General features: G+C 35.7%; 1 protein-coding gene across 5 annotated transcripts in view; it reads left to right on the forward strand.

The window, feature by feature from the left end:
• Positions 1–13,416, forward strand: part of LOC120624499 (syntaxin-1A) — a 95,462-nt gene that overhangs the window by 25,648 nt on the left and 56,398 nt on the right. The gene's annotated exons all lie outside the window — the stretch shown is intronic.

Consider the following 13,416-nt stretch of genomic DNA (forward strand, 5'->3'; position numbering starts at 1 on the left):
AATAGTTAATAACTGCAGATCTTATAGAACGTGCAAGATCAGTAAGTAACGTACTATACAATTTTCATGGGAATGTAGTAAATGTATGTGTGTCTAGAAAGCATCGATTTTATGAGAAACGGTGTTCTCAATCAGAAGATTATGGCACCTTTGACCTTTTAATCTAAAGATTATTATCAAGTGGGTCTTTAACATGGAGGACACAAAGATCCAACTGATTAAAGGTGTATTCCCTTTGCCGGATCCTATCGTAAGCTTATGTCATAATTAACAATGATTATCTGTTAAAAATCCCTAGGGATTAGTAATTTTGTGAGCCAAAGGGTCTTATGCGTAGGTAATAATATTATAAGAAAAATATATCCAAAATGAAGCTTCGGCTAAAGATCTCCAAATATTATTATTATAAAAAAAATTAACCTATAGATACATTTTTTTCTTTCACTGAATGAAAAATTCATGCACTATCATAATTAGGACAGCAAATATTAAAAATACACATCGGATTCATTTAAAATTCACTATTATTTTAATGACTAACATGTCACTCAGAGTCTATATATTTTTACAGAAAAATCAGCTATTCGTTCCGTTGTTACTGCTTTTAAGAAGACGAACTATAATATAAGTATGATGACAAACGTAGATGTCTTAATGTTACCAAAAAAAGAGGTCCCAGAAATTCTCTCTCTGGATCGAGATTCTGGGTCCGCTTTTTCCTTTACCAGCAAAATCATAAGTTATATTTCAAAAGTACCAGAATTGTTTTTGTGTAATTTTATATACTTAGTATCTTAAGTTTATTGTTAATCAGGATAGTTTGTTAGCTGTAACTTTAAAAGCCTTTGTCTCAGGCTTGTTAAATTAGGTCCGCACATTGTTTTCCCTAGAGACCTAGTCAAAGCCGAATGCGAAAGCAACATTCTTGTTTATAATGCTAGGCCATTACAACACAAAAAGAGTACTAATTTTTTTCTGGTGATGATTTTTTAATGTTAGTAGTGCGATTTTGTTTTAGGCTTAAACGAAACTCCAACCTAAATCAAAATAACCGTCTATACTGAAAGCGCTTGTTAATAAAGCAACATTTCTGCACTCAATCCGCGCACTCATTTAAGCAGATCATCATAAATTGGAACACTCAATCCATCGTGTACGCGTATTAGGTAAAACCGACGCTTTGTGTACAGCTTCATTTAAGCAAATAAGCTTATGCTTTCATCATAGATATAATACAGTAAAGATATGGAGCTCGGAAAGGTTAAATAATGCAAACCGTTAAGAGAAGTACTGCGTCTTATGTAGATCTATAAACCCCTAGCCAAGATGGTAGATTTTAGCCTAAAATAGGTTAAACAACAAGTGACAGCGTTGAAGTCAGTCGCAATGCTTGGTCATGGTTATCCGACCCCTATTACTCTTACACTCGCCATACACCAAGAGACTTCTGCCTGTCATGAAGAAACCAAAACACATTATGGCAGTTGGTGCAAACATTCATTTCACAACATGGTGTATTAATAAAATCAATACCACTTTGCCTCGAAATCTTGGCGTGACTAGCTCCACTTGAACACATATGCTATACTTTTAACACATTATTTTACATTTTCGTGTGCCGTTCGATGAGTGACAACCGGTCCTTTTATAACACATTATATGTCAATGACGGAATTGATTAATTCTACTTACACAAGCAGAATTTTACCGCACAACCAAAAGATTTTATAGCAGTATCTAATTACGGCTCAAGAGCTGATGGTAATTTCACTATAGACTATTATTAGTTTGTAGTTAAACGAAAGCATATTGAAGCGTGGGATCAGGACAAACGAAGTGGAAAATTAAAGTGTGTATAATACTTGATAGGTAATATTTACTTTAATTTATTAGTTATTACAAAAGTTTAAGGTAAAATTTATATTATGAAATATATGTATTATAGGTAACTAATACGGGTAACCTATTTGATAAGTTTATAGACAATAATTTAGTTATATTTTGTTTTAACAGCCAGTATTATAATATACCCTGGCATTACCAACACATTAATGAATGGTACACTAGTTTTGGATAGTTAATAGTATCTTATATAATATAAAGATCTTAATAGAAATGAAAAGAATAATTTATTCTCGTTTGTTAAGTATAGTTTCTTGTAATAGTTGACTAATCTCTGGTTCGAAAGTCATGATGCCTTAAAGGCATTTCTTTAAATTAAACAAGAAAAACTAAGTTAATGATGCTATCATCTCTGTGACAAGTCACAGTGTTAATTGAAATGATGTTACTTAGTTCTATACGATTCCGTTTTAGCAATGTTACCTTTACAGATTACTCCGTTTTTCTTCAAATAGGTACGTGATCTGACATGCAACAAAATGTAGGCTCACCAGGAACGTGCAACTTTTAATTCGTTCTAGTTCTGCTTTCTAAACGGCATGTTTATTTACGCGAAGGTGATTCTCGAATGGTGATTAAACCTTATACCTCACAATCCTGCTTGTGTGAATTGCGGCTAAGTCAATAAAATACATCTTACAATTTTCTTCAATGTTAAAGCGTTACAATCTGCAAAAATCAACAGACATACCTAAGTCGATAATAATCGAAATACGTAGTAGGTTTAGCTTTGGAAGATAGTTTTATAAGCGGGCCGCTCGTTCTAGCTCTTGACTATCTATGAAATGTATCGTAAAACCATTCCGACGACTGCGGTTATCAATATTACGGCTATAAGCTACAATGTTCCTCTAAGAGCGCTGTAGCTATGACTGCTGTGTATATCAGTTATTGTAGCTAAATAATAACTGACACATTTACTTTGAATATTAATATGAAACAGATTTTACTATATATTCACATTTAAAGCTCACAAGATAAAGCTACAAGAACTGTGATAATTTATTGTAAGTAATAAATAACCACACTTTTCGCTCTAGACTTAATACTACTCGTGCAGATTTAAATCCCTATTACTCCTTTGAAAGACAATTATAAAAGGAGAACATTTCTCAACAATCACTTAATTTTCAAAATTCATATACTACATATTTCATCATTAAAACTGAAACGATAATATATAAATATACAACGACAATACAAACATACACACATCGCCATCCAGCCTGAGCATCTACTTAGATGACTGATGAATACTTTTATGATTAATATACATGGATACTTATAAATACCACCTATAGATAAACACCCAGACACTGAAAAACATTCATTTCATTCCAGTTGTGGGAGGCGAACCCACAACCTCGGACTTGGAAAGCAGGGTCGCTGCCCCCTGCGCCAATCGACCGTCTTATTTTTAATTATAATTGACAGTTTAGTAGGAGTGGATTCCACAAGAGGGTTGACATAGGACAGGCTTACTGTTAAACCAAAAATCTGTCTTCAATACTAATTTAAAAGCAATCTATGTTTTAAAAAAAAAAAACCCTGGTTATGGAATTTTGGTTTTCGAGTCCCGCTACACACTTGGCAGGTTCGTTTAAAGAATTGGTTAAAGCGCCCCAGAATGACGTAGATATTTAGAGTCTACGACGACGTAGACATTTTATTCCGGTAAAATAAACCCTCGCCGGCAAAAGGTAACAGATTTTCCCGACAGGCCGACTTCGTAACATAGTAGAAAAGAGAGGTAAGGTATCTTTATCTCGGTTTCCTACCTTTTGTGTTGAACGTAAATTGCGATCTTGTCTTCCATTACTACTATTTACTTGTATTATTATTACGTAAGTTTTTCTCGTACTCGTGAGGTGCTCTTGAAGGGCTGTTACCATTTTTAAGGTAAATTCAATAAATAAAATAGAAACTTCGACTTCACATTGTTCTGTTTTTAACCCCCAACGCAAAAACGACGGGGTGTTATATGTTTGACGTGGTTGTGGGTGTAATACTGTGTGTCTGTAGCATCGTATTTCCACAACGGGTGAACCGGTTTTAATTTTTTTTTTTTTTTGGAAGTTAGTCGGGAGTGTTCTAAGCTATGTTTGATAAAAATCGATCCAAAATGCTCCCGTATTCATATCAAAATACCCACCAACACAATTCATGAACATTGATTGCGAATGAAATATAATTTTAATTGTTTCTTGAAAACTATTTATTAATTAAACAACAATTAAAAGCGCATTTGAAAAAATTCTAATCAAATTAATGTAATATGTGGCAAATATGAATTTATAGTTATCAAAAGTTAAATTATTTACCCATTTTATAAAATTACTTTAACATATGATACTTTTAAGCCCGTGTAAATAAACATTTCTTCCCAGGTTTTTCAGAAATCCGAAAAAAGGCAACCGCTAGTCCAGTTAATAAATAAACCTCCGTATTCGATATCGAAATTGAATCATCTGAAATTGGGCAGTAATTTCCAGCAATACTTACGAGAATGCCACTTATAGTACATTTCTGTGTAAGCTCGAACGTTCCGCCCAACGTGCTGGGCAAGCTTGTAGATTGAAATACGTGTCAAGACTCACAATGTCGTCGGCTGTTGCCACCGCACCCTGCGCCCCGAAATAGAAACAAAATAAGCAGGCTTAATTAACTATTGCCCGATTTCTGTGTAATTCCGTTGCGTGCGTGTTAGTTGTTGATAGAATGTTTTTATGTGTGTTTTAATGCGAACATTCTTTCAACTAAACTATAGTTGTTTGGGGAATACCACACGAACTCTTATTTATTTCTTTAAAATAGCTTTAATAGCTAGCAGAAAGGGGAGTTCACTTTTTTTCATCTTCATTTGACATCCATCCAGCTCTGTCTGCTGGACATTGGTCTTTTTAGGGCAAACTTCACGATTCTGGGCCGCTTGTTGCACGACATCAAATAAGTAGCCAACGGCTACTTGTTTGATGTCTTCTGTCCACCTAGTTGGGTGTCTATCAGCGCTGCGTTTACCGGTGCGGCGTTGCCATTCTAACACCTTGGGACCCCAACGTCCATAGGATCTCCGAGCTATGTGCCCCGCCCATTGCCACTTCAGCTTCGTGACTCGTTAAGCTATGTCGGTAACTCTAGTTCTTCTATGGATCTCCTCATTTGTGATTTGATAACGTAGAGACTTCTAACATAGCTCATTCCATCGCTCGCTGAGGGTCTCTGAGCCTTATTATAAGTCCAACTTTTTGTTTAGCTTAAATTAATAGAAAAATTACAATTAATAAATTAATGTTAATAAATGAAAATTAATAAATTTATTGATAAATTGAACGGGACTTTCAAGTGAGAGGTTCTGAGTCATATCTTAAGCTGCATCTTCCCTTAAGTTAAATAAGAAACAAGAGCCAACTTGTACAGGCAAAAACAATGGCATCGATACCAGCCTCCTTAACACCCTATTTCTGTTACAGCCCTCCTTTTAATAGGAGATAGAGATATACAGCTTCAGCCCACGCTTGCAATGGCGAGCTGCGATGCCAAACTCAGATTTATCCGTTGTAATTTCATTAATATTTGGTTTATCGTGATTATTTATCACTGATTAGTAATTCAATAACTGGGGTTAAGAGTTGGGTTCTCCGAGTCATGGAGGAGAGCTATAGGGCAAATTACGATTTTAAAGATGACTAGTCACCCATCCAGTTTCCGATTTCGGTTTCCGTCAATTGTGTTTAACAAACGTAGTATGTTCGCTAACGTATTGTCAAAGGTGCAATTATGAAATCCCACGTACTTTTACCAAACGGGTTCGTAAAATTTCAGTAGATCTAATCATTCAATTCATGAAGAATGAAAAAAGTTTCCACCGGTTTCATTAGCCTCTTCCAGGTACAAAAAAAAACGTCATAAACAGAACGTTAAAAAAAGGCAAATAATTTCCCAACTTCGCTTACAACGGTCAGGTATTTGAAAACTTTTGTGGAAGAAAATTTTCACCCAGCGTTACGTGAATATTTTTCTCCACCGGTACAAGCGTATATGGTCGCCGGTTTTTCCCTTTATGGATTTTTAATTAAGGCGTCGGGATTATCCGTAGATTCGGCGAGACTATCGCAACATGGATTATGTATAATCTGCGAGGGTGTAATGGCTCTGGTTAAAAGGTTTTATAAGCGGGAACGCCAACAGGAACGTTGCGATTTTTGGATGTTTCATTGTATCTTGTTAACTCTAATTGCGCTAGCTCTGCTTAAGTTCATTTCTAAATAGCTGTAGCTTGCGGTGATTTACTATACACTAATTTTTTTTTTATTTTATTGCAATTACGTATACAGAATTTTTCCCCGTGGGTATCACCGAAGGGTTAGTATAAATGAGTATAAATCTAATTTCGAGAAAGTTTTCTACAGAAAACAATAATAGCTATAGTTGTAGCTTATCGACGTGAGACTCAGTTTACCTCAAATCGCACGGGCACCATGGATTTTACCGGAGTAAAAAATAGCCTACATGAAGGAGTAACAAAAATACACTTACGTACGGACTTTCACCTTTATAATATTAGTGTGATAATAATAATTTATTTTTATTTCAAATAGAAAAATCTGTACAGCAGGAATCTATTATGGACTAGACACAGTGAAAGTGTGATTATGGTTTTCATTTGTTTTTCTCTTCATACTTATTATTTGTTACAACTTATTTTTATCATCATCATCATTATCAATAGAATCCAAAGGATGTAGACTGCGGTTGGACCACGCTGGCCAAAGTGGGTAGGCAAGAAGCCTTAGAGAAAATTATGAAGCACTCTATACAAGTGCAGATTTCTTTGCGATGTTTTCCTTCTTCGTTAAAGCAAATGATAATTAATAAGAACAGCGTAAGAAAATCTATATGTTTAGGAATTTTGAATAATTTTCTCAAAAGCGTGTGAACTCGACCAATTCACTTGGCCAGTGTGGTGGACTACTGCCGAGACCGTGCTTATACAGTGAGTCGAAAATGGTTTCATGATGATGATTTATTTCCTAATTGGAATACTATTGATACTTTGTATGGGGCCCAATACCGGCCCACTACAGGGCACGGGTCAAACGTGAAGTCGAGCTTATACCCACTGGGCTATCACCGCTACTACATATTTGGTTACATTTGCACTGCAAAAAGTAACGTGCAGAACACCGCTTGAACTCAGTGTAACTGACATTCGTAGATCTCATTCAACTTTACAAATATAAATAGAAGATGGTAGACTTCGCATGAAAATAAAATATGCTGACACAAGTCTACATATTTGTTAGTTCGCAACTCATCTCCGACCATAAATTCCAACTCCAGCTTTATTGAAATCAGAACCATTTATTGGAATCGAATGCTGAAAGCAAGCACTTTTATTCAGGAAAATGAACGTACCCGGCTCCTCAAGTTGAACTCATTGATGGAAAGCCGCTTTTTAGAGTTCCCTAGTGATATGACAGCGACAGGGAACAATTATTATTTTCTCCCGTTCGTGTGTATGTCGATACTTCAAAATATATGACAGCCCCCTATACAATTAAATATTTCATTAACAAATTAATATGTTGAAACTCGAAAAAAAGTAAGAATGCCACCTTATAAGGAACTGAGGAATGATAATGATGTTTTTTATTTAGGTTTGTGTGTGTGTGTGTGTGGGAGAGAGAGAGTGAGTGAGTGAGTGTGTGTGCGTGTGTTCGTGTGTTGTGTATGTGTGTTTGTGTGATACCGAATAATATCTAAACAAACACATAAATGTATAGGACACAGTGAGATAGAAAACATTATACATTTTTATACCTATTCTAGTTACCATGGAAACTAAATATAATCAATTCAATCAATCTCTCGTAGGCTACTTTTCAGAAGTTACACATCTGCCGTGCGTGATTAAATTGGACAGATTTTTTTAAATTTATTTATTATATTTACGAATCTTACGGCCTTGCCAACTACGGAACTCTTAACTATGCGTCGTCTTTCATGCTTGTCTCTATGTTAATTATAATCGTCCCTTTCAAGAAGTAAAATTCGTTTGCAAAGCTGTGTAGTTCAATAGTCAACCTTCGTAAATCGATTATTTAAACAGGATATTTAGATTAGGCTGATTGTAATTCTCCACAGTGATGAACTTACTACGAAAAACTGACGTAACCAATTTTTCCCTTAGAGTGAATCTTCTGAAAGGAGGTCCGGGTTCTATCCCTGGCGGGGCAGTTTCGGAATTTATCATTTGTAGAAAATTCGAGCCTGGACTAGTTGGAGGCTTCGGCTTTGGCTACTAACCACTTAAGCGATAAAAACGTGCTGCCATCCGATTTAGCTGTCCGGTACGACTTCGCGTAGATACTGATTAGGGTTTATTGTAACTGCTACCCCTAAAAGGTTTGCCCACTACCATTTAATGCATGATGTTTTCCGCCAGTTGAGATTGCAGTCAAGCACTAACATGGAGTTGAATAAAAATAAACCAGCAGTGGGTTTAAGATGCTATGAAAACTTAAGAAAAATCCTTTTTATATATTTATGATCAGATTATATCAGATCGTTAACCTGATAGACGATTACGTCAGGAAAAGTTTAAAACTGCGTTCCAGCCGCCACGCCCATCTTCGTAACTTAAGCTACGAGTGTGATTATATGGTCTAAAAAAGTTGTATGACAGAAAGATGCATGCCTTTGGTATATTTAGCACAAAATTAGGCGCGTGTGGCGATATCACCACGTAATACCCGCCATCAACGCCTACCACTACCATGTATCGTGGGTCATATTATCGTTTTATATTCAGCGAATGAATCGCTCCCATTCCATGCGTACAATTGCCTTACAAAGTTCAATATAATAGAGAGGTCGAGAAGTATATTTATTTCCGTGTTCGTTAGCGGCAGGGATGGAGTTTTAGCATTTTTCGTCTATATTGTTTACTGCGTTGACATATTTGACATGAGTTTACAAATTATTTTTATTTGCGTAGGAACAGATACTAATTAAATATTCGTTTGAGGTAAAAGGTTGTGTTAATTTTTATATTACCATTTTCACGAATCGTACACATCGTTTCTGCACAAAGACTCCATGGCCCCGGGGACTCCACGGCAAAGGAACAAAGACTGAAAAACTAATTTAAATTGCGCTTGCATCTAGAAATATTTTCTTTCGAATCTCGTAAATCCTAAACCGTTGGTAGAGTCACTACAAATAGACAGACTTTACATTTCAAAAGTACAGTGAGCTTACATATAATAAAAGTTTGCTAGTCTTTGCCGTTTAACTCATATTATAAATGCTAAAGTGATTTTGTTGGTTTGTCTTTCTTATACGCGGCGAAGGACTTAGACGCGAAACAAGCCGATGGCATTTTTACAGTAGAGCGTATAATAAATCTCCTTTTTATTCGTTTAATTCCCGTTTTTATTAGCTTTCGTGTTAACTGTTCATTAAATTCTCTCAATGCCTTCCTTGCATTCTCTAGACAGCCACTGTTCGCAGAATTTCCTCATCTAATTAAAATAAAAAGCGTAGGAAGTTGTCTATGAATGAATTACAATTAAACTGCTCTGTAGGTAGCTAGTAACCATCTGGTATTGAAAAAGGCGTAGTTACAAATTGAACCAGTAGGAAAAAAAAGGTAAAAAAAGGATTTAAGATGATGGTAAATAAAAAAAAATACAAAAGCTGTCGTTATTTCAGAAAAATATAACACACACACACAGATATATTGTATAGTTGGTCTTAATTATTGAAAACTAAGCGTACAAAGAAGTAGTACAACCATTTTGTAGTCTCATAGATGAAATACTTACTTCGCTTGAATTTATTTTAGTACCCGATAGTACTTTACCCGGAAGTAACGAACGTGGCGTATTTTCTATGTCCAGACAACGCACGTTGATGCCTTTTAAGATTAATTTACCCTAATCATCCTCAACGTATTGAGTTAGAATGCTGATTTTACTGAGAAGAATCGACAAATAACTCAGCACTTTTTTTTTTTGTACTACAAATACTTCTCAACATCGCTAACCTATTACCTCTCAGAATGAGAACTATTTAGGCCATAGCCCACCACGCTAGCCCGATGCGGATTGGTGGAATTCGCATGCCTTTGAGAACATTATGGAGAACTCACAGGCATGCAGGTTTTCTCACGATGTTTTCCTTCACCGTTGAAGCAAGTGATATTTAGTTACTTAAAACGGACATAACTGAGAAAAGTTAGAGGTGCGTGCTGGGATTCGAACTCGGCCCCCCACCCGACTCGGGTATCACCGCTTCTTTCATTGAATACCTTAGTGCTTAGATTTTTATTTTAACTAGTGTTGAATATAGGTACACGGTTGAGATGGCACTTGTCCCCTTCTTATTGTGGGAGGAGACCCGTGCCCCGTAGTTGGCCGGTAATGGGTTGATATGATGATGATGATGATGATGTTGCAGGTGTTTAATAAATAACTTTAATAAATAAAATTGTTTAAGAAAAATACTCAAGCTGTAGGTAAAACAGCGCAACAATATTCTGTAAAAAGCCCTACCTTCAAATAACAGAATAACCTACTTTTGTAAATATCGTGTAGCAAGTGCTCGAAAAGTGGATCACAAAATTTGAAACTGAAATTCATAAGTACGAAAGAAGCGAGTCGATTGATAAAGTTTGTAAACAAAAATAATTATGTCCACATAGTAACCAGTAGACGCACTGAACAAATATTTTAATAAAAATCAATGAAACCTGGCGACCATCGCGAGAAGTTCACTTTATTACGTAACCGTAGTTTCTTGGAAATTGGAAGTATAAATAAGTTGGCAAATTAAGTCAGTGTGTCGGGCGGGCGGTCCCCCGGGGCTGCAGTAATGGTTCGATGTATTATCGCTGTACCAGGCCCGCCTTGACCCACATTTAATCGCTGAACAAAGACTGCTTGACATACGCTAGGCATATGCAAAGTGATTAAGATACACACTTCTAACCGAATACAGAATGATTTTTTACCACCATCCTTTTTATCGCTCTGTCTGTCTGTGTTCTCCGTAATAAAATGCGGAGTTTTATTTACTCATTTATTTCGGAAAACCAACTGGTAACAAATTTTTTCGTGGCCATGTTTTTTAGTTGTGAGCTATAGTGAATTTTCTAAATATTATTAAAAAAAATAATAAAAGAGTTTTTCTATATTTATAATTTGGGTATATGACAATTTTTCGTTAGATTACAAATCGTAATCTAACGAAAAATTGTCATATATCCCCTCCACGCTATTAGAAATCAACATATTATTTCATTAATAAAATAAGTAAACATCAACATTTTTGATTAATCATAGAGTTTAAATTAGTATACAGGATAACAAATACGCACTTTTTAACAAAGATTTTAAACTTTGATTTTATTTTTATGATGTTTTAGGTACTTTTGTTACCTATTCTATTATAATTCATGGACTATGTGTCAAAATGTCACACATACCTTGTTACAACATCTTTTCAAAATATCCGTATGAAATTACATTCGGAGTTGAAGAAATGGCGGGAGAAGCGTCTTCTTTTATACCGGGGGTGGTGAAGATGCAGTCTAAGATGGAAGTGGGCTGCCTGTTAGGGGTAACGCAGTAATATTAAACTCATACTCATAATCAGTCTACGCGACATAGTTCCGAAACACTCAATCACTTGGCCACACGTCATTGTCGGTTGGGTGGTAACTAGTCTAGGCAGAAGCCTCCAACCAGACAGAAATATATCATCGTTCTCATAATCATGATGCCTACAAGGATTGCTAAACGATGATCTTTGAGAGCTGAGTTTCTTGCCGGCTTCTTCTCGGTAGAATCTGCCTTCCGAACCGGTGGTAGAATCACTACAAACAGACAGACTTGACGTTTCAAAAGTGCTTATATTAGGCCTACTTGAAATAAATGAATTTTGAATTTGAATTTGAATTTGATCAGATGACATACAATATGACACATATATGAAGTTATTATACCAACATAGATTTCATATTTATGAGAGTCATAATAGGATAATTGATATGATTAAATAGCAGCCTAAGAGCCATACTTGATTACCAGCGATTCTCAGAGTTAATTTGCCTCAATTATTAAAGAGGAAAGCGAGCATTTAAGACAGAAATTATATCATTAATCCTAAGTGTCTTCGTCGGGCCATTCGTTATTCGGTTAGAGACAAAAAGAATATTAAATGAACATTCTAATATATAATTGCATGGCGTCATTTGGCTTTCCCTTATATCCCGGTAAATCCGGGGCGTGTCGGGGACATTGTGGCGAGTGGCAACGGCAGCGTGGTTGCCCGCATAAATAGAATAAGAGGCAAAACTAAGTGGATACAATTTTACTGTAGGGCCGAAATAGACTTAGCGTATTTGGTTATGCTGATTTAACGTCGCGCTTATATACACTTATATACGTAATTACGCTGATTGCAACAGGTGGAGAAATTCACTACGTCAAAAATACAAACGGAATTCTCATAGATACCGCTATAACGGAGAGGCGAAAAGATTTTGTCGGACTTTTACAAATTAAAACCCCACGGTTTTACAATTCATCGCAAGTTTCTAGGTGATTTTAACAATCTTCCTGTAATTCGAACGTAGGTATCCGAAGCAGCTCAGCACAATACGCATTTGTGGGTTTTTTTTTGGTTGAAGGCCTCGTATTACGGAGCATATTTTTAGTCTCTAATCAAGCAATCGTGACACAAAATACGCTGTGTGTTTTCGTCCTTACGCCATCTGACGTCGACAGCTGCTTGCTTATGAGCTACGAAAATTCTCTTTGTTTTTTCTTTTCTCCCGTCGTTGTTTCTGTGTGGGTTACCTTTCTAAGGTTGATATTTTATGTATAGCCAACATTCATTATGTCATTTTGGGAAGAAGTGCCTTTAAAATGATTTGATGTTGATTATTTTTGGGATAATTGACCCTAAATCTAAGGCCCCGATAAATGGTCATTGCTAAGCGATGGCTTATGCAAAGTAAGCTTATCTGCTCTTAGCATTACATTCACTTAAATATTACGGTAGGTACTTTAGCATTTACTTTCGTTGAAAGTCATGCTTAGCTTAGTCATAGTACAGAATTTTGTTGATCTACGCATGTCAAACTTGACAAAATCATGTTCGTTCAATTTAGTAAAAACTTTATACGCGACTATTTTCAAATACAATGTTAATATGTTTCCAATTTTTATATGAGACTCAAGAATAATGGTCGTTAAAAATAAATATTAACAAAGAAATAAATTGGTTTCTGTTTATTTTGGTTCCTCATCAAATAAGTATGTTGTAAACGCATCCGAAAATGAAAGGAAAGTTGTACTTTGGCTTGAACTATGACTATGCCTGTGCTAAGCAAGGCAATGCCCTTAGTTAGACTACGTATCTCGCGACAGGCTAGTGATAGGCGTAAATCTTGCAATCACTGCTGTCAAACGTAATTTTTTTTATACAATAAATAATCAGAAGTGACGT

This window comes from Pararge aegeria, chromosome 6, assembly GCF_905163445.1.
Source record: "Pararge aegeria chromosome 6, ilParAegt1.1, whole genome shotgun sequence".
In the NCBI taxonomy this organism is placed as follows: Eukaryota; Metazoa; Arthropoda; class Insecta; order Lepidoptera; family Nymphalidae; genus Pararge; species Pararge aegeria.